The following is a 20,966-nucleotide window of genomic DNA, read 5'->3' as shown; positions in this document are numbered from 1 at the left end:
TGTGGTTTTTTCGTTTTGTTTTGTTTTGTTTTGTTTTTTTTTGCTTCTGCTGCAATCCTTCCAACCCTTCTCCGACGATGCTCTAATGCAGGCAAAATGAAAAAAAAAAAAAAAAAAAAAAAGATGGAAAAAAAAAAAAAAAAATAGCGGAAAAGAAGGGAGGTCGAGGGCTCCCCAGCTTGATTGCATTAACAGCTTCTCTTCTTACGTTTTATTTTTCGAACGGGTGATGGCTTATTTCAGTTTGATGTTATTTTTTTTTATTTTTTTATTTATTTTTTTCAATAATTTTTTTTTTCACAGCGAACTACTCCAGTCCGTGGCGTAACTACGGTAGCGTGAATGATTGGTGGGGGTTTTTGGTTTGGTTGTGTGTTTTTTGTTTTTTTGTTTTTTTTTTTTTCCCCTTCTCCTCCTCTCCCCCTCTCCCCCTCCAACTCTCCCTCCTCCCCCCCCCCCCCCCCCCCTTCCTCCTTCCATGCAGTTTCCTGTGAAATAAGTAAGTCAGGTCACGTAGAGTCTGGATTTTCTAGGCTTCTTTTGGACAACGTGGCTTGCTTTGCTTTCTGCAACACGCAGAAGAAGCCCATCGCGACCTTAGACGAGCTGTTATTTTCGGAAGGTCTGAGCAGCTGGGTTAGCCTATTTTATTTATTTAATTTTTTTTTTTTTTTTTTTTTTTTTTTTTTTTAAAAAATGTGGCAATTCCTATTTCATCATTCAGATCCTGTTTGGACGCATTTTTTCCTGCGGCTCTGAATACCCCCTTGTGTTTCGGCGGAGCTCTAAGAAAATATGAGTTAGACTGGGTTTGCGTTACCGGCCGTATAGGATGCGTCGCAACCAAAAGTATATATTTTGGGGGGGAGGAGATTTATTTATACGCCCTTACCGGTTAACTTCAAACTCCGCAGAAGCGAACGGGAGTTAGAGAGGGATGAAAAAGGCACCAGCCGTGTGTTAAGTCGCTCCGGGTGTTGATGTGTTTCTGGGTGTGTTTGCCTCGGTGTTCCTCGGGGAGGGGGGGGTGTGTGGGTGTGCGCGGATACAGGCGGAGATGCACGGAGCTTTAAGCGGAGTTTTTCAGATACGGGAGTACGAACCGGGGGGGGGGGGGGGTGTGCGCGCGCGTGTGAAATCTGGCTTTTAAGTTGCATAGTTCTGTTTCCCCAACCTCTCCAAAAAAAAAAAAAAAACAAAAAAAAAAAAGAACAACAACAACAGAAAAAAGCAAGAAGTAAAAACAGCAAATAAACCCCCACCAACCAAAAAAAAGCAACCCCCCCTCCTTTTGCACCCCTTTTGCAAAGCATCTTTTTTTTTTTAATTTAAGGGGGGATGCCCAGGAAGCTCTTGCTTGCTTTTTTTTTTTTTTTTTTTTTAATTATTATTATTTTTTTATTTTGGGGGTGGGGTGGGGGGTGCTGTGCGTGTGGAAGCGGTGCCGGGGAGCGTTTGGGGATGGGTGGAAACCTCTTGCGGGCTGGATCCCGAACAGAGCCCCCAGTGTTGGCCGGGGCGGGGAGGAATGCAGGGTCCTTCTTCTCCAGCTGTTCCCTATTAGAGCTCCCAGCCCGGCAAGGATTTTGGGCAGCTGCCTCCGCTGCTGCCATTTGATGACAAGGTCCAGCCCGACCTCGACGATGTCGTCGTCTTTCCACCCGGGATGGCTTGAAGTCCTCCTGCAGGAAACCGAGCCCCGGGGGCTTCTCCCCGGGATCGGGGCTGGAATTGGCCGTTCCCTTATATAGCTGGCAGGAATGAGAGGGGAGGAATGCCGCGAGAGCGTCTGGGCGCGATCCCGCTGGTTTTTATAAACAGCTGAAGGGCCCAACCTCATCCATTTGGGTGGGGAGGCCCTTGGGGAGGGGGGTGGGCGGATTGGGGGGGGGGGGGGGGATGGACACAACGGCAGGGAGGGAATATGCTCTCTAAATCAGCTGCTCCGGGATAAGCGTCCGGCCTCCCGTGCCTTAGCGCAGGCTTGCTGCCATTCCCACCGCCGGTATTTTTGATTTCCAACATCGCAGTTTTTCCTTCAAATTGTATTTTCGGCGGTAGCCGTGGCCCCTAGGTTGGGCAGGTAATTAAAAGGGGGTGATTTATCTCCTCACCACAGGAAATGACGAAGGAAAAAGGCGTTTTGAAGTCTTTCCAGGTATGAAGTCGGTGCGGTGGCATTTGCTCGCTCTCGGGCAAGGTGGAAACCAGGGGTTGGACCCTTCCCCTCTCGACTCGTGTGAGCCGTCCCTGCTTGCCCCCATAGTCCCGGTGTCCTTACTCGGCGCGGGGGTTTCTCCTGCGAGCGAAGCTTGGCGTCCAGCCCGTCCCTTAGTGCGTTTGTGGAGCTGCCAGTGCTTTCCCTGGTGTTTCTTCCCAAAACGAGCTGTTCCTCCAGGGCATTAGATTGGATATTAGGAAAAATTTCTACACCAAAGGGTTATCAAGCATTGGAACAGGCTGCCCAGGGAAGTGGTGGAATGTCCATCCCTGGAGGTATTTGAAAGCCAGGCAGATGTGGTGCTGAGAGATACGGTTTAGTGATGGTTTTTGTCAGTGTTAAGTTGGTGGTTGGACTTGGTGATCTGGAAGGTCCCTTCCAACCGAGACAATTCTGATTCTGTAAGTTGTAACTCTGACAGCAAAGCCTGGATCCGTTGAGTTCCCTCTTTCTCTCCAAACACCCCTCCATATGGCTTTCCCATGGGATGGACATACCTGTGCATCCTGCGGAGCAGCACATGATCTCAAGCTGGGCAATCCTGTTGCGTTGGGTGAAGGGTAGCTGAGGTTTGCAACCAAGAACTGTTAGGAGATAGCTTTTTGTCTCCGGTGTTAACACTGCCTTCTTCATAAAACCACCTGTATTTCTCAAATAGCTTCTGTTGAGTGTCCGTTTTGCAGCCTGGCATTTGTTGCTTGCCTGGCAATGGAATCACACCAGGTTCTTCTGAAAAGCATCATCATCATTGTCATCTAACCTTGTGTTACTCTTTTTACTGCTTGAATCCCCTTGTTTGCACAATTTGGGCTCAGTTCCCTCCCATGCTGGGGCTGAGGTGGCTCCTGATGCATTTCCTTGGTGTTTGCTGACTTGGAAATGGTGGCTTCCTGCTTGCAGGTGCCCCACCAGCATCCTTGGTGGTGTTGGGGATGTGGCGATGGTGGAGTGAGGGACCGCGGGGCAATGGGACTGCACCACCTAGATAGGACGTGGGAGCTGGCTATAAGACGTGGGGTGGTCACCTTCAATGAAGCATGGGTGAAATCCTCTGTCTGGCGAGGGGTGTCACCATGACTTAAGCAATGCTGGTCTGAATGCAACGTGTTGGTCTAATGTGCCGGATCAAGTGTCTCCGAATTGACTTTAATTGGGGGTCCTTGTGAGAAGTGAGCTGTTTCGTATGTGTGGGACCTGTTGCTTGTCCCAACCTCGTTGGGAAGGTGGGAAAACTTGAACATTCCCCTTAGTTGGCAGCTGTTAGGAGGTGACAGCCCTGCTGTGTTCCTTGGTGGATGGGCACCATCCTTGGCAGTGTCATCACCAATAACTGAGATCAGGAGGGAGCCTGAAGGGACACCAGAGCATGAAATCCTCACGGGCTGGTGGAGCTGGGCTCATGAGCTTTGGACTGTGTGGATCAGGTGTGGAGGCAAACTCCTCTCTACAAAGGTGTACAGGTTGTTTCTTACCTGGTAGACTCCAAATGAGAGGTCTGCTGTGTGGCAGATGAGATGGGGGAAACTCAAGGAAGAAAAATTAACTCTTGTAGAGTAGTTAATTGACATGGAGAAGCAAGTATATTTATTTTGAGGGAGTTCTAGTTGATTTTTTTCTGAGTGTGAGGATATTTTTGATAATGACAACCAAGCCCTGCTCGTTAGGACTGCAAACCTGATGTGGCTCTGCTGTGTATAGCCACTTACGACCCTCAGAAAGCCCTGTGGAGCCTCCTGCTTCTCTGGCTCTTCGGATACCCGCTGAAGCGTGGAGGGGTGGATGTAACCACATTGCCCGCCTTGGAGGAGAAACATCTTGCAGAAAGCTACACTGGTGTCTCAGAGCACACTGGAGATGTGGTGATGACACGTGGTGCAGGGGCTGTGGGACCACCTGTAATCCCTAGTGCATTATAAAGGTAAAATAGAAGTGAGAAGCAAACACGGAAGGAAATCTATACGTTTCTTCGTTAGGTGAAGCGTACAGCTTGTGGTTATCCTACACGGTGGCTGTGAGTAGCCTCACAGAGCTTTAATGGTTTAACTGGTGAAGAATGTGGGTTGTTGCTAATTCAGTTCGAGCGCAAATGGCTTGGCCTCCTGTGCAAGGAGAAGAATATGGAAACCATATTATCTGTGCACAGAAATAGAAGTTTCAGGTATTACATCGCGCTATTTAAAAGCCTGCTATAACTTCCTTCCTTCCTTCCAGCCTGGCCTCGCTGGGCGGCTTTGCTCCCAGCTGCTCAGAGCTGTCAGGACACGGTGACCTCCTCCGAGCCACCAGTGAAGGTCAGGCAGGAGCCCGATGTGGTGGGACCCGTGGTGCTTCTGTGCCCGAGGGGTGCTGGGGCAGGGTATGGACCCGATGAGGAGATGGGAGCTGCTGAATCCATGAAACCTGGCCTGTAGGCTTTTTGGCATTGAGTGTAGGACGTGCTTCTACTCTTATCTGCTTGGGCATTGCCTCTTTGATGGCCAGGGGTGTGACTGGGGGTTTTCTTGGGTCTTCCAGCATAGACCCTGGCTTCAGAGCTGCCATGGCTTCCTTGCTTCTGCAGTCCCTGCTAGTTGACAGAGATGTTCCCGTGGGTCCTCCAGGCCTCCAAGCACCCATCTCCACTGATGGCAGTAACAGCTTTAAGCTCTTGGTCTTGAAGGACAACAAGTGTTCTTTGCCCTGTGCGCAGGGCATGAACCGCTTCACGTGTTAAAGCCAAAATCTTTATTTCATTTCGGCAGGCTGTCAAGTATCACAAGGAGAGCATGGGAATGACCTAGATTCCTTGTCCTGGGAAGGACTGGCCGGAGGAAGAGACAAGGGTAGCAGGGAGCAGTAATGCCTTTAATTAGACCAAGTGATGCAGTGGGAAAAAGTGGTCAGGCATGAAGGTGCACCAACTCAAAGGAGAGCCTGTGTGGTTGTGGGTTGTTTTTTTTTTTTCCCCCGCTCTACCAACTGATCTATTAAAAGCTATTCCATGTCCCTGCAGACCTCACCTCTTGCATCCTTAGGTGCTTGTGGCTCCAGCCCTATGACTGTTGCTGCCACCTTGGCCACAGACGGTGATCCCAGCTCATTGGGAAGCCGCTACCCTTCTGCTGTGTGAATTTTGCAGTTCCACCCCACTGATGGAAAATCATCCCAGTGCCCTGTTTGAAGATGCTTCTCAATTTATTTTTTTTTTTTTATTATTTTTCTTGGCTTAGCGTTGCATCACAATGGTGAGCTCCAGTTTAAGTCCTCTTGGGCTGTGCGAGAGCATCGCTGGGCTGTCCCATGAGGTGGACCGGAGGGTCCAAGCAGACATCCCAGGAGGAGGACGGGGTGAGGGAGCTATGCCCCATGCTCGGTGGCAGCAATAGGCATTTTAAAGTGCAACACCGACGTTGGCAACGCGTGGTCCCTTCACATACTTGTCTCTGCCTGGAGAGGGGTGTGAGCCCCCCCTGCCAGCTCTGCTCATTAAAAATCATCAACTGAGACTCTTAAACGGAGAGACCTGCTGAGCTGTTGGGCTCTGGCTTCTTTTCATCGTGGTGCTGTTCCTTGAGCTGCTGCCCTGCATCTTGCCCAGGTTTTGTTTGCAAACTTGAGGGTTAAGAGCTATCTGTGCTGGGGATTTTTTTTGGAGAACAGCAAGGGGAGGGGTATGGAGGTACAGAGCGATGTCAGCCAGGGCCTTTGAGCAAGGCTACGCGTCCAGTGTTCTCTTGCAATTCAAAGATATTTTTATTTTTAAAGATGCTTTTCAGAGTAGCTTTTCAGGCCAGCGTTTGGCTCGCACCAGCCCTGGCTGGAGGCAGGTCCATGGCACGGCGTGAAGAAGGGTCCCCCTCGCTTTCCCTCTCCCGCTGTTGATGGGACCGAGAGGAGACACCTCTCCTATTTCTACATTTTTTTCCTATTTGCTTAAAAATGCGTTCCCTGGCCGTTCCCAGCACGTATCCCTTGGAGTCAGAGAAGGAGGGAGAAGCTCCCTGTGGCTCGCTCCCATAGCACCAGCACCATCAATGGCCAGGTCTCCTCCACAGGGCAGAGCTAATGAGGGCTGGGTCGTTTGGGTGGTGGCTCTTCCCACACAGCAGAACTTGCCGGGGGAACCTTTTTTTTTTTTCGGTAGCAATGCTTAAAGTGGGAGGGAGGAGAAGGTTAATTAATGGCAACAGTGTGATTTGCTGCCTGGAGCATCGTGTGGTGCAAGCGGGTCTGCCCACGGGTGGGCTGCTCTCTCCCAAAGAGACTTTTCCGTACTTCACAGTGTCCTTTTAACCATTTTGTCATCCAGTCCATGCCTCGGCGAGGGGCCCGATATCAGGGTTAATTTCCCCACTGACTGCAGCTGGGGAGAATCCCACTGTTGAGGCGCGTGGAAAAGATGCAGGGAAGCATTTCGTGCATCATCCCAGACCTGAGCTGGAGTCCTCTGCCTGGACCAGCTTGTCGTCCCTTGGTTTCTCTTCAAATGCTGCCCTTCTGTGCAGGTATCTCATGTTTGGGTTTGGAAAAGCAGTCGAGATGAAGTTCTGCCCCACAGCAGTGGATGCAGAGAGCCTGTATGAGAAGGAGAGGACCTGCGTGGGGCATCGTTGATGGTGTATGGCAGCCTTCAACCCGCTGAGATATGGATTGATGGGAAAGGTCAAGGATGGCTTTACAGAAGGAACTGAATAAGAACCAACGTAGAGCCATCAATTAAAATAATCTAGTTTGTGAATTATGTTCAAATGAGATTAGATGGATGAATGAGGAAAGCGCTCTGCTCGTAGCCTGGGCTGTTGCCGGTGGATGATCATCTGCACCGTTAGGTCCTTTGGTGTGTTAGACCTCATCATCCCAACAACGCTCCGTGTCCCTCTCACCGTTTATATATTTTACACGGTTGCATTTGTGCCAGTTGCTTTTAAAACACTTGATGCTCGAGTCACCCAAAGCTTCCTGCAAAGTTTCCCTGGAGCAGTTGGTGAAGGTTTCTGTGGACCAGGTGGATCATGGTGCGAACTCCCATCTTCCTACCATTTCTCATGCCTTGACCTTTCTTTTTCTGCTCTTCCATCAAAAAAACATCTTTATTTAATTTGTGGCCCATGAAGGCAATTTTTTTTTACCGAGCTGGGAGTTACGTTTGCAATCAGCGTAACTGAAATAGTAATTAGTGTGAACGCTGGCTTTATTTTAAGGTGCATTCGTCAGCGCTTTAGCTCTCCAGCTTCATGCTTGTGTCTAATGTTACCGCAGATAAGTGTTGGGAGAAAGGGCACCCCTTGCTCTCCCACCACGTCCAGACCCCAGGGGTCAGAGCCAGTGGCTCCTCGGGGCTGGACTCACCAGTGGGTGGAGGAGCTGGTGGTCTGCAGCGGCTGCTGGGTTGTGTTTCGGGGTTCCAAGTGGATCACCCCACCCTTGTGCGGTGCCAGGTGAGTGCAGGAGCTGATGGCTCTCCATCTTGGCCCCAGTAATTGCAAATCAAGTTGAGGTTGGAGCGAGCATATCTCTTCCCGACTTCCCACCTGTGTGCCTCTTTTTCTTCTACAGCAGATGCGTGAGGCGGAGGGGCAGGATTGTTTCATAGAATCATGGAATGATTTGGGTTGGAAGGGACCTTAAAGATCATCCAGTTCCAACCCCCTGCCCTGGGCAGGGACACCTCCCACCAGACCAGGTTGCTCAAAGCCCCATCCAGCCTGGCCTTGAACCCCTCCAGGGATGGGGCAGCCACAGCTTCTCTGGGCAACCTGGGCCAGGGTCTCACCACCCTCACAGCAAGGAATTTCTTCCTGAGATCTCATCTAAATCTCCCTTCTTCCAGTTGGAAGCCGTTGCTTGTTGTCCTATCACTACATGCCCCTGTAAAAAGTTCCCTCCCCATCTTTCCTGTAGCCCCTTCAGATACAAGAAGGGTCCTATAAGGTCTCCCTGGAGCCTTCTCTTCTCCAGGCTGAACACCCCCAACTCTCTTAGCCTGTCCTCGCAGCAGAGGACCTCTAGCCCTCGGATCATCTCTGTGGCCTCCTCTGGACCAGCTCCAATCCGTCCATGTCCTTCTTGTGCTGAGGACTCCGGAGCTGGAGGCCAGGTGGGGTCTCACCAGAGCGGAGCAGAAGGGGCAGAATCCCCTCCCTCAGTGGAGAACGTGATGCTGGCTTTTCTTCGGAAGAGGTTTTATGGGCAGAGGAAATTGTGTTTCTGGCACAGGATGATTCCAAGCTGGGTTTCCTCTCCCAGACCAGAGGGCTTGGGACGTTCTCACCCATCACATGATGGCCGTGCAATTCCGTCTGCTCCAATTGTGGGCAATCAGCAGAAAATGAGCCTGGTCGGGATGGGGAGGCAGAAACCCAGTTTGCTTTCTACCCGGCAGGAGATAGCTGTGTGGGGCAGGTGCGTGGGCTTTTACTGGCCTTTCCACGCAGGAGGCAAACGTGTCTTAAGGCAAAAAGAGATGGAAGAGACGGATTTACCGGCGCAGGTTCACCCATCCGATGCCTGGTTCACAGCTTGAGGTTTTATTTGTGTATTTGCGTGTGGTGACCCCATGGCGTGGTATGGTCGTACCAAAGGTTTTGGTGAAGGTGTCTAAATTGTAGCGTGTTTTCTCTGATGGGGCTCTGTGCTCGTGGAGCCGTGCACGTGTGCGGTGCAGCACCTTGACTGAGGTTTCCTGGGCTCCTCTCCGATGTGAGGGAAGGCTCTGCTTGCTCGCCGATGAAGTCTGTGGACTTCTGATCTCTTGAGTTGAAACCAGGGTGATAACCATGTATTTTGCTACTGTTAATCCTTGCTACTGCCCTTTGCAGGTATTTCGGGGCATTTGCAGTGCTGGAGCTGTAGCACAAAAACCTTCTTGTGTTATATTAAAAATAATCCACGGGGCAGGAAAAGGCTTTTCTCCTGTGCGTGCTGCCGTGATTGAACAAACTCGTGGTCGTTCGGTATTGTGAGGGTGGGATTTTCTTTTACGGAAGACACGGCTGGATGGTCCTGATGGCTCTGTCGCACCCAGGGCTGAGCCAGCTCCTGCCGCAATCCCCGCGAGCCTCCCCCGACGTTTGAGGGAGCTGGAGGTGGCCCAGCGTCTGAAGATGTTGTTTTATTTCCAGTAACGTTAATATTGCGAGTGTCACCTGCAGCATCCCGCAGCTTTGCTCCACTCTTTGCTCCCGAGCGAGGCAGCCCCGGCGTGGAAGCGCGGGGTACTTTAGAATCATAGAATCATCCAGGTTGGAAGAGACCCTTGGGATCATCGAGTCCAACCATCTACCCTACACTACAAAGTTCTCCCCTATATCATATCCCCCAACACCACATCTAAACGCCTCTTAAACACATCCAGGGATGGTGACTCCACCACCTCCCTGTTCCAATGCCCGACCGCTCTTTCTGTGAAAAATTCTTTCCTAATGTTCAGTCTAAACCTACCCTGCTGGAGCTGGAAGCCATTCCCTCTCGTTCTGTCATTAGTTACCTGTGAGAAGAGACCAGCACCAACCTCTCTACAGTGCACGTTAAAGAGCTTCTCCTCTGTTACTGATCCTCCCAAGTAATTCGTTCCAGATTTCTCTTTTTCTTCTTTTTTTTTTTTTTTTTTTTTGATAAAACTTATTTCAGACAAGCCACAAACCTGCCTTCCTTTTAACCAGTTAGTTCTCCTGCTCCTCGCCTCTGCTCTTGCCTGGCGGGGTACGGGCATGTGTTGTGTCGGGAGTTTTAATTGTTGTTACAAGAACTAATTGAGCGGGTGGATAAAGCAGGGTTTGACCGGCTTTAGCTTGAAACGTTTGAAAACTCACTTTCCGTGCCGCTGCATTTATTTTTCTTTTTCATCTTATTTCTGTCTTTTCAAAGAAGAAAAAACCCTGAACGTCACACGTAGGTTCGCCTTGTCCTTGGGTTTTCCCCTGTTGTCCCCTTCTCTCTGTCCCTCGTCTGCTATGGGAAGTGAAGAAGGAAAAAAAATAATAAAAAAATTGGGAGAGAAACGTGGAGGAAAAAAACCCGCAACTTTTGTTGTGAAGAAACTTGGCTGATCTGATGTTTGCAAGCAGAACATAGTGTTTCTGCAGCAGCTGTGGTCTACGCTCGTGGCATTTCCCCGGTTTTCATAGTTTTCCTGTTGGGATATTCCTCCTGTTTCTCATGCAGCAAAAACCAATGGGATTTCTCTGCCTTCTTTTCTCTCTGTTCCTCAGCGCGCTCAAAGTGCCCATGGGGTCAGCTTGGTTCTTGGTAGGTTTTTAAAAAAAAAAATCTTACGGTCTCAAAGTAGTGGATTATTAAAAAAAAAATAAAAAAAAAATGCAAAGTCCTCAGGCTGTTTCCCTCCAGATAATGCAAACGCAAATGAAATGTTGAGTTACAACTACCTGAGTGACCTTTTAAGATAAGAATTGTTATTGACTGGCGGTATTATGTTAAACTGATAAGAATTCTTTTTAAAAGAGGAGGGGAAAAAAAAACCCAACAAACCCTCCAGTAACCATAACAACTTACTTGGCAACACACGGGCAGCGCGCAGCTCCTTCCTGACGCTGGTGCTGGGGGTCCCCAGGGGATCCCATCCAGCAGCCCCTTGGGGGGACCTGGGAAACCTCCCTGGAGCTTCAAAGTTGGTGCTGTCAGGGCTGCCTGAGGTCATTAGGAAGAAATTCTTTGCTGTGAGGGTGGTGAAACCCTGGCCCAGGTTGCCCAGAGAAGCTGTGGCTGCCCCATCCCTGGAGAGGTTCAAGGCCACGTTGGATGGGGCTTTGAGCAACCTGGTCTGGTGGGAGGTGTCCCTGCCCAGGGCAGGGGGGTGGAACTTGATGATCTTTAAGGTCCCTTCCACTTGAACCATTCTATGAATTTTAGCTGGATGTTGGGCTGGGGCTTGGTCTGGTCTTGCTCCGGGGCTGCAGGTTTGGGTGTGATGGGAGGGATGGGTGCAAGGGGAGAAGGTACTGGGAGCAGGAAGGATGCTTCTGGAAGTCAAAGGAAGATGCTTTTAATGGTCCTTGCTTAAGAAATGAGCAGCCGGGCAAGGAAGGCTCTTCCTTACCATTACTGTTCCAGCAGACGCAGTGCAGCTCTTGGAGCTCCAGCAGAAGCTGGGTCCCATCTCTGGGCGCCAGCAGAGATTCCAGCTCCTGTTTTGGCTTATTATAACGGAGTTAGAAGCCTGATGTGAACAAGCACGTACTTAAGACCTTCCTTCACCCAGCTGAGCCTTGCTTGGTGTGTTTGCACGTGCTGCTCCTGGGGATGCTGTCAATTTAAAGCGGTATTCGTGCCTTTGCCAAGGACAGGTAGATGCCCCATCCCTGGAAACATTCAAGGGCAGGTTGGATGGGGCTCTGAGCAACCTGATCTAGTTGAAGATGTCCTTGCTCATGGTAGGGGGATTGGACTGGATGGCCTTTAAAGGTCACTCCAACCCAAACCATTCTGTGACGTGGTTACCTTCTGTTACCAGGGGTTGCCGCTGAGATTATTCGAGCTGAAGAAAACCAGCCACGAGCAATTGATTTTTCTCACCACCTGCTTTTCTTCTTCCTTCCCCATCCCCGTGCCCTTGGATTACCTGGGTGTCACGGGTTCCCCGGTTTCGTGGAAAGCCTGCGTCCACGCTCGTGGCTCGCGGGTGGGGACGGAGCCAGAAGGCGAACAACCGCGAAACAGCGGCTCGGGAAGCGCAGAGACCCAGGAGGACTGAAAGGAGAGGGGATAGGCCTGATAAAACAAACAAACAAACAAAAAGTACTCAAGATGTCTTAGAATTAGGTCTAGGGAATAGAAAAATTAAACCCATTTGAATACGTACCAGCGGCCGAGGCAAAGGTGTGCAACTCGGTTGTGTCTGTTCAGGAAATCAATTACTTAAACCCGCTCGGTTAAAAGAGTCGTCACAGCAGCATGAATTCTTTTAACGATAGCTCTTAGCGCTGCGCAAAGGTGTCTTCTCGGGCGGCGCTCGCTAACCTTTCATCACATTATTCTGAGGCAGTCAGCTGGATGCTGAACGCTTTTTTTTTTCTTTTTTTTTTTTTTTTTTTTTTTTGTAGCCGATGTCAAATCTCGGTCAGCCGGAGAGAGCCTTTATAAATAAAGGTGTCTGCTCGTATTCAGGCACACGTGGATAATAGCTGCTGTAATTCAGCTGTCCGGCTCGGCTACCCGGCTTTTATAAATGACTGATCAGAGATTCCAGGGAGAATGAGTATTTAAAGGGATGGAGCTGCTAAAAGTGGTCTCTGTACTGGTAAGTACAGCGAGTCTCTATCCCCGGGACAGGTGGCCGCCGTTGCCCTCCTTCCACTGATGCCCCCGGGTTTATATTTCACACAAAGCACATGTTGCGTTAATAAAAACTTTTGTGCTGCTGTTAGATTGCAAGGCTCTGCATTGGTTTTTTTTTTTTTTTTTCTTTGCAAGCTGCACTCAAATCTTTCAGTTTGTCTTTTTTTTTTTTTTTTTTTTTTTTTTTTTTTTTTTTCTTTATGGGAGCGGGTAAACACTGGGAGATCTCTCTGGACAAGGACAAGCCACAGCAGCTGGAGGATACTGGTTTCTCTATGGAGTGGAGGAATTTCATCAGAGGAGCTATTGTTCGACTGTGTTCTCAGCATTTTGGCAACTGTTCTTTAGATTAACCCTACAGAAAGGGGAGGGTGCTCTTTGCTGGGTCTGCAATAATTGCAAAAATGTGGGCAGATGCTTTTGCATTGTTAGAAGTCGATACTGGTTGGTAGTGGGGAAGCGTGGGGTGGGATTAAGGAACGAAGGAGCCCGAGTTCTTGAAATCCTTCCTAAAGCCAAACTGGATGTTAGCGCTGAAGTTCAGTTGTTTTCTGCTTTTAAAATAGAAATAGTTGACGTTTTCTCCCCCTTCCCGGAGCGGTCGATGAGCGGTGGGTGGCAGCTGGCACACTCAGCCCATCTCCCGAACGAACTGACACAGGATATTCACTTGCTGGATGATCCATGTTCCTGGGCACAGGCTTTTGTGCTTGAAAAGGGGGAGGATTCCGTACGAGGGCGAGCATCCCACGTATGGCTTGGATCAGGTGGGGAGGGAAGCCTTCTTCCAGCTCTGAAGTGTTTGTGCCTGGGTTACCTGTGTGCAGGGCCCTTTTAACATGTGTTTCTCCATGAATTTATTTATTCCTCTCCAGCAGCTCCCAGCAGAGCTGTTTTTATCGCTGTGTATCCCCGTGCGGTGTCCCCCAGCCTTTTCACTGTTTGCATCCCTGGCGGAAAACATCTTGGCAGAATGTGCCTTCTCTGGGGGGACCTTTGTTTGCTTATTTTTTAAAATTTAAAACAAACAAACAAACATAAAACAACTAAAAAAGGTTGCTAAAGCTTTTCCCAGGAGACAGCACTTCTGAGTGACTTGTGTTCCCAGGCTCTTGTCCTTCATGGGAAAGGACACGTGCCCAGCTGATGCTCATGGACTGGCTCCTTTTTGGTCTCCCCCAGTACCACCAGGCATGGACCCCTGCACCCACACCTAATTGCAGCGTGACGGAGTCCCACCTCAAGGATGGGAACGAAGAGGGATGTAGTCTGCCGCTTGATGAACCGCCTTGCTGAAGTCGGTGACGCTTTTAGCTGGGTTGAAACGGATAAAAAATAACTTCTTAAGGGTTTGCATGTAATTATTCTGAACTTATCCTGCCGAATTTGGCCCCCTGGCACTGGTGGAAAATGGCAACAACCTCCCTAATGCTCCTAGGGCCACTGAATCTGGCAGCAATCTCCTTGATCTGGAGAAAACAGTTTGCGACACAGGCTCTCTTTTTCTACGAAGGCGCGTCAAGGTCTTCTTGAGCTAAGAAATAAGCAGATGGGGACAAAAGGTGGTGGCTCCGGAGAGGCAGAGCTCCTCGCTGCAAAAGCTTGGCGTGTGCCAAGAACCTGCCTGATGGGTCAGGAGATGGCTTGCGGTAGCCAGCCCGGTGTAAATCTGAAGGGGATGAGCAGTTCCCAGGGACCAAGAGGACCATCTGAACTTGCTGTGGAGCAACAAGAACAAGAGGGAACAAGAGTTGACAAGAACAAGAGGGAACAAGTTGACGGAACAAGAGGGAATGGCTTCAAGCTCCAGCAGGGTAGGTTTAGACTGAACATTAGGAAAGAATTTTTCACAGAAAGAGTGGTCGGGCATTGGAATAGGCTGCCCAGGGAGGTGGTGGAGTCACCATCCCTGGATGTGTTTAAGAGCCGTTTAGATGTGGTGTTGGGGGATATGATATAGGGGAGAACTTTGTAGTGTAGGGTAGATGGTTGGACTCGATGATCCCAAGGGTCTCTTCCAACCTGGATGATTCTATGATTCTATGATTCTAACACTTGTCCAGTAGCCTGGTCATGGTCTGCTGTGAGAGCAAGGATGCTTTGCCCATCCTCGGCCCAGCGTGGTCCCTGGAACCTGGGGGAGAAACGGGATCCCCTGATCAGTGGCCGAGGGGTGATGGAGCTCCTCGCTCACCATCCATCCAGCAACTTCTCTCTCAGTGCCTGCAGAGCCCGACTCAGCCCCCAGCTCCACCGGTCACCAGCTCTGTGAAACATAACCAAAGGTTTGGTTGGTTTGTTTTTTTGTTTTTTTTCAATCTGATGTGCATGTTTTGGTTCACTTTACCCATACAATTACACTAATTTGCTTTATTATATGCCAAGAGATTAAAAATGCATCTGGCAGAGAGGATTAAAAACTAGTAATCTGGCTACTAAGAAGCCTGCGATGTTTTAGGATTTCCTTTCGAGGTGTCCAGAGCTCTGTAACATAAGGAAACGTGATCCTTTGTAGTTGGCAGTTTTCACAGGGAGAGCTCATTAAAGCTAGTGTGATTGTTGAAGTAAATGAGAAATGAATGAATTTAAAATATAAGACTAAATCCCACCACATTAAAGCAGCGGTCGTGATTTAAGAGTTTGATTTTGACTTGGGTTTTTTTTTCTGTGTGTGTGTGTGAACCTGGAGCAATAGGGTTGCTTTACCTTTTAAAGGATTTAACAAGTCACTCTAATTTTCTTTTAATGTTGCAGTGCTTCAAAATAATGCAAGGTCAGACCGAGCGTAACTAATTCCAGTTTGAAAGCGGAGGGTAGCCTGTTTCTCAATAGACTTGCAATTAGTGCAACAATACTCTCGCCTTCGAGAGGGATGTAGCAGGAAACGAGACCTCTGGAATCTTGGTAAATAAAAATATGTGCTTGGGAATTTGATTTTTTTTTTTTTTTTTTCCTTTTTTGTACAAGGAGAAGGGGGAACCCTATGAAAGCCAAGGTTTAATTTAATTTTGCTTGCTTTCATCTGTGCTTCTGGCTCGAGAGGACTTGTGGCAGGACCTCGAGATGTGGCCCTTGCATCCTTTGGGCGCTGGCAGACCCCTCCGAGGGTGCTGTCTTTTGAGTCCTCACTACTTGGTTTGTCTGAGTTTATCCATGGCAGGGTCCCAAGGATGCTGAGAGCTGCTGCGTGAGTCCTGCCACTCCGAACCAGCCCAGCATTGGGCTTCCAGGGGCAATCGCTTTGCTATTAACACTGGCCCAGGTTGCCCAGAGAAGCTGTGGCTGTCCCATCCCTGGAGGGGTTCAAGGCCAGGTTGGAGGGGGCTTGGAGCAACCTGGTCTGGTGGGAGGTGTCCCTGCCCAGGGCAGGGGGTTGGAACTGGATGATCTTTAAGGTCCCTTCCAACCCAAACCATTCTATGGTTCTATTTTGCAAAATCTTGTTGTTGCACCATGAAGACTTGTTGTCGTGAATATTAGCTTCAGCATCTTGATGGTGAAAGAAACCCTGGCTATTTTCACGTAGCTCTTGGTGTTCTTCCCGTTCTGCCCAGAGCATCGTCCTGCTTTTCCTGCAGCAAGCCCCACAGGTCATCTACGGGGATCCTGCAGGCTGTCCTGGCTGCGGTGTGCTCTGATGGCTGGTGTTAACAGCAAATAACTGTCACTGTGTCACCTTAGTGTTTCAGGTGATGACCAGGGTCCTCCACTGCCGTCATTAGAGGACTGTGTCACAACTTGTCCCTTACTGCATGTGTTAATTTTGCTTTTGAAGCCTAGACTGCTGCCACAACCTGTGTGTGTCCCTTTGTTCCATATGTCGTGGTGTCCTGCTGCCAGAGGTGGCCAGGAGCCTGGTGGCACCACGAGCACAGGCAGGGAAAAGAGATCTCCCATGCTCTTCCTCCTGTTTACCTTCCCTTTCCTTGTCCACGGAGACTATTTTCACGGTGTGGAGGTTGCTGGTGATCACAGCGAGCGTTTGCTGCCGCCTTCCCGGGGGGAGACAGTGGGGACATGTCCCATTTCCCACCAGCCTTCCCCAGCAGGGGCTGTCGGGGTTGGGGGGGGCCCAGGGCTGCCCCATCGCTGCCGGGATGCAGGTGCTTGTCCCTGGACCGCTCTGACTCTTCCCGGTGTGGGATGCAGCCACCAACCTCCCGTCCCCTCGGTGCCAGCTGGAGCCCTGCTGGCAGCACCAGCCTCCCTGGGCATCACCTTCCCGCTGGCAGAGCCGCGGCCAGATAAAAAAAAAACATTTTCTCTTTTCCTACCTATTTCGCGATGGCTCGGCCTCAGGGAGGGAGATGGGGCTGAGGGCATCTCTCCAGCCATTCCTCGGGCTGCTTTTATCTCCCTTCAAATGTCTGCACACCCTGGTTTGCAAATACAGCTCTGCCTCGCTCCCTTGAGGGTGGGTTGGTTTTTTTTCTTTAATTTTTGTTAACTCCTTGCGTGCCCCCGGCTGATATAATTTGGCCCGTTGTGGTAGAAATCCCAGTGTGTGCTCCGTGCTTGCGCTTTTTTTTTTTTTTTTTTCTTTTTTTTATTGGCAGCAAAGAGCGTATGTTGCAGCTCCCGGGAGAGAGGGAAGCGACGTTCCCTTCTCATCTCTGTCGTCGCTAATTTAAGGGGTGAGAAAGTGGCCTGGGTCTGTTTTTTTTAAGAGCTGGGTATGTACCCATAGTACCAGCGTCGGTACTGAATAACTCAATAAGCTGAAGAATGCAGCAATATCTAAAATTAAATCTGTTCTTAATTGCTGGGTTATAAATGGCAGCGTTTTCTCCAAATGGAATTAATTTATTATTTTTCAATTGCCGACACAAGCCTCAGCAGCACACACACACACACCCCCCCGAGTTACCATTAACACAATAATAAGGCGCTTCCAAAAGGTGCGTTTGGCATCCGTAACACACAATACAATCTAACAAACCATAAACTATGTCAAAATACTGTTAAGGTATTAATTAAAACTTTTTTTTTTTAAAAAAAAAAAAGTAGAATAGATGAATACATTCCAAATTGTGACTTTTCAATGAAGCTCTTTCATAAAAAACATTGTTTCTTGCCAAAACAAATTCAAAGGCATTTTTGTAATTTCTGTTGGGGAAAGGAGGAGTGTTTATCCAGCCTTTCATGTTGGCTGGGCTTTTTGACTTTTATTTAAAGAAAAAAAACAAATAGGCAGTGCAAAAAGAGGTTGGTGGTTTTTTTTTTTCTGAATGTGCATTAGAAAAAGTCTTGCTCGCGTCCTCTCTGGAGCGATGCGCAACGGGGGGTGAAGGCTGGAGAGGGATGCGCCTTAGGGGGCTGAAACCCAGGGGTGGTGGGATCCCCTCGCGCGGTGCGTGTGGGGCAGACACGGGGCCCGAAGCGGTTCCTAACGCCACAGGGGTCCTGCCGACAACGGGGAATCCTGCTTTGGGAGGAGGAAACCCCCCCTTTCGGGTGCTCAGGATGGGGATGGGGTTCCCCCGCTTGCTTCGCCGAGCATCTTCTGCAGCCACAGGCACCTACCCGCTGCACAAAGCAAAACTGCTTGAAGTATTTATAGTTTTCCCTTCTGATTTTTTTTTTTTTTTTTTGTTTTTAATCCTTCCAATTTTGGACACGTTTTTGACAGCTTTTACCTGCTGAGTCACCATTCATCCTCCTGCACGGGAGCTACTCCTGCCATACCAATTCCCCGAGCAGGCTTGAGCGACCATCATTTAAAAATAAATCCTGTCAAGGAAGTGTTTTGGTTTTTTTTTTTTTTTCTCCCCTCCCTCCTCCTTTTTTTTTTTTTTTTCATATCACCAACTGCTTTTCCTGCTGTGTGTTTGCTTTTTTTTTTTTATTTTCCACAAGACGGCTATTTTATAGATGCGATGCCTTCGCGTTGCTAAGGATGGCTTTATGATTTATCGCGCCCCGCCGCCACGTGCCGTACGGGGGAACCGGGTGGCGACGCTGGGTAACGGCACAACTTTCATAGAATCATAGAATCATTCGGGTTGGAAAAGACCCTTGGGATCATCGAGTCCAACCATCTTCCCTATTCTACAAAGTTTTTCCCTATACCATATCCCCCAACACCACATCTAAACGTCTCTTAAACTCATCCAAGGATGGTGACTCAACCACCTCCCTGGGCAGCCTGTTCCAGTGTCTGACCACTCTTTCTGTGAAGAACTTCTTCCTAATGTCCAGTCTAAACCTACCCTGTTGCAACTTGAAGCCATTCCCTCTTGTTCTATCGCTATTTGCTTGTGAGAAGAGACCAGCACCAACCTCTCTACAGTGTCCTTTCAAGTAGTTATAGAGAGCGATGAGGTCTTTTGTGGAACGACTTTCCACAAAGTTATGATCTGGGGAGGAATTTGTCTGCAGTTGCATTCAAATATGCTCATAACCCAATACCAACTCCAGCAAAGAGCATCTACTAATGGAGGCACAAGTGACATCCTCTCCTTATTGATGGCCACTGATCTACTTACCAAATATTTTCCAGCCTAAAAATGTAGCAATATCAGAAAACTGTTAGATGCTTTACAAACAGATTCATATGTACATATTTAGATTTAAAAAGTGATACATATTTAGGTTACCATTCTCCTAGCTCTACCATTTTCTGCAGGATTAAGTGATGGTCATAACTACTGTAACTTTTGAAGATGACTTTTATCTGATTCTGCAATGAGCCCTCCGGTTTTCCTAAGATGAATTTTCTCCGGTGGTAAACCACAACTTGAGCCCAAACTGTTTGATTCTTGCAGATCCTTCTAATAAATGACTCCCCATCCGCGGCAAGCGGCTGTTACTTCTGATGGATGGGACGGGAAGGGAGGGTTGGTCTTTCCAAGGGTAACCCCGATATCCAGGTGGGTTTTCTTTCCCGCTTCCCAGGTTCAGATGGCACGAGCCTTTACAACTGGTTTTGCAGTGCTGCCTAGCGTTTGATCTGCAAGACTTTGCCCTCTAGAAACCCCTCGGACAGACTTTGGGTAGGTGAAACTTCACTCGTTTGGGGCATCGAAGCACCTGCCTGCCTGTCGCTTCCTGCATCTCGGATTTATTTGCTTTATTAGCTGCAGTTTTGGGTGTTGGGTGGTAAATGTCAGGCGTATCGTTAGCTCCTCCCTATTTCTATATTCCCACTGACGGGAGCCCGCGTTGATGCTGCAGATGAAGGGGGAACGCTCGATGGTGTGCACAGCTGTTCTGCATAGGGGGTGTATTCCTTATTTTGTGGGGGCTCCCACCTTCCTCCTTTCCAGAAATTAAATATTCAGTCTATTTATAAATTTCAGTCTATATATTAATCCGCCTATAAGTTAATCCTCCTATAAGTTAATCCTCCAGGTGGTTGCATTTCACTGTAATACAGCTGCTAGTGGGATGTTAATCTTGGGGAAAGTCTTATTTTAGCTTTCTCCTGCTCGTCCAGCCTGCTGTCATCCCACGGGGCAAATCCTCCCCCAGGAGAGAGGAAGGGAGACTATTTCAGGAGGAGCAATTCGGGAGAGAACAACTGCAGCTGAAACCGAAGCCTGGTTTGGGAGGAGGAGGCTGGGAAGGAGCTATTTCAGGGGACGGCTTGCCTGGCCAGGCTGGTCCTGGGCACGGAGGTGTCCGACCACCTCCTTCATGTCTGATGGTCAGCACTAGTTCTGACACAAGAGATTTAATCCCAGAATCCCAGACTGGCAGGAGTTGGAAGTGACCTCTGGAGATCATCTCCTCCAACCCTCTGCCAGAGCAGGTTGGACAGGAACGTCCAGGTCCAGGTGGGTTTTGAATGTCTCCAGAGACAGAGAGTCCACCACCTCTCTGGGCAGCCTATTCCAGGGCTCTGCCACCCTCAAAGGAAAGAAGTTTTTCCTCATGTTGAGATGGAATTTCCCGTGTTCCAGCTTGTGCCCATTGTCCCTTGTCCTGTCACCGGGCGCCTCTGAGAAGAGTCTGGCCCCAACCTCTTGCCACCCGCCCTTTAGATGTTGCTCAGCATGGATGAGGTCCCTTCTCAACCTTCTCTTCTCCAGGCTGAACAGCCCCAGGTCTCTCAGCCTTTCCTCATCAGAGAGATGCTCCAGTCCCTGAGCATCTTCATAGCCTCTGATGGTCTCTCTCCAGTAGTTCCCAGCCTCTTACCCAAACTGGAGTCTCATCCTGCTTGCCAACATACACTTTGTTTTATTTCTTCTAGTTTCTTCTAACGAGTGGCCTATCTTTTCCATACCTAAACTTCTGATGCCCTGGGGATATGCTGTATTCATCTGTGACCTCAAATTCAGCAGGGCAGCTCTGGTTCCCCCAGGAGCAGGGTTTAAGTGTGACACCCACGGGATGGATGGACCATCCTGGATGTGATGGGATCTTGTCCTTGCCCCTGTAGTTTTTCTCGACGACGCAGAAGACGACAAGCTTTGTACTTCTCCTGCTTTTAAATCTGTATGAGTAATTCAATAACGAATAGCTATCAGTT

General features: G+C 49.2%; 1 protein-coding gene across 2 annotated transcripts in view; it reads left to right on the top strand.

Moving 5' to 3' along the window:
• The window catches only part of SAMD4A (sterile alpha motif domain containing 4A), a 110,520-nt gene that overhangs the window by 1,330 nt on the left and 88,224 nt on the right, over positions 1 to 20,966 (top strand). The gene's annotated exons all lie outside the window — the stretch shown is intronic.

The sequence above is a fragment of the Numenius arquata genome, chromosome 6 (assembly GCF_964106895.1).
Source record: "Numenius arquata chromosome 6, bNumArq3.hap1.1, whole genome shotgun sequence".
Taxonomy (NCBI): Eukaryota; Metazoa; Chordata; class Aves; order Charadriiformes; family Scolopacidae; genus Numenius; species Numenius arquata.
Note: the sequence above shows the minus strand (reverse complement) of the source record. Positions and strands in the feature narration are given on the sequence as shown.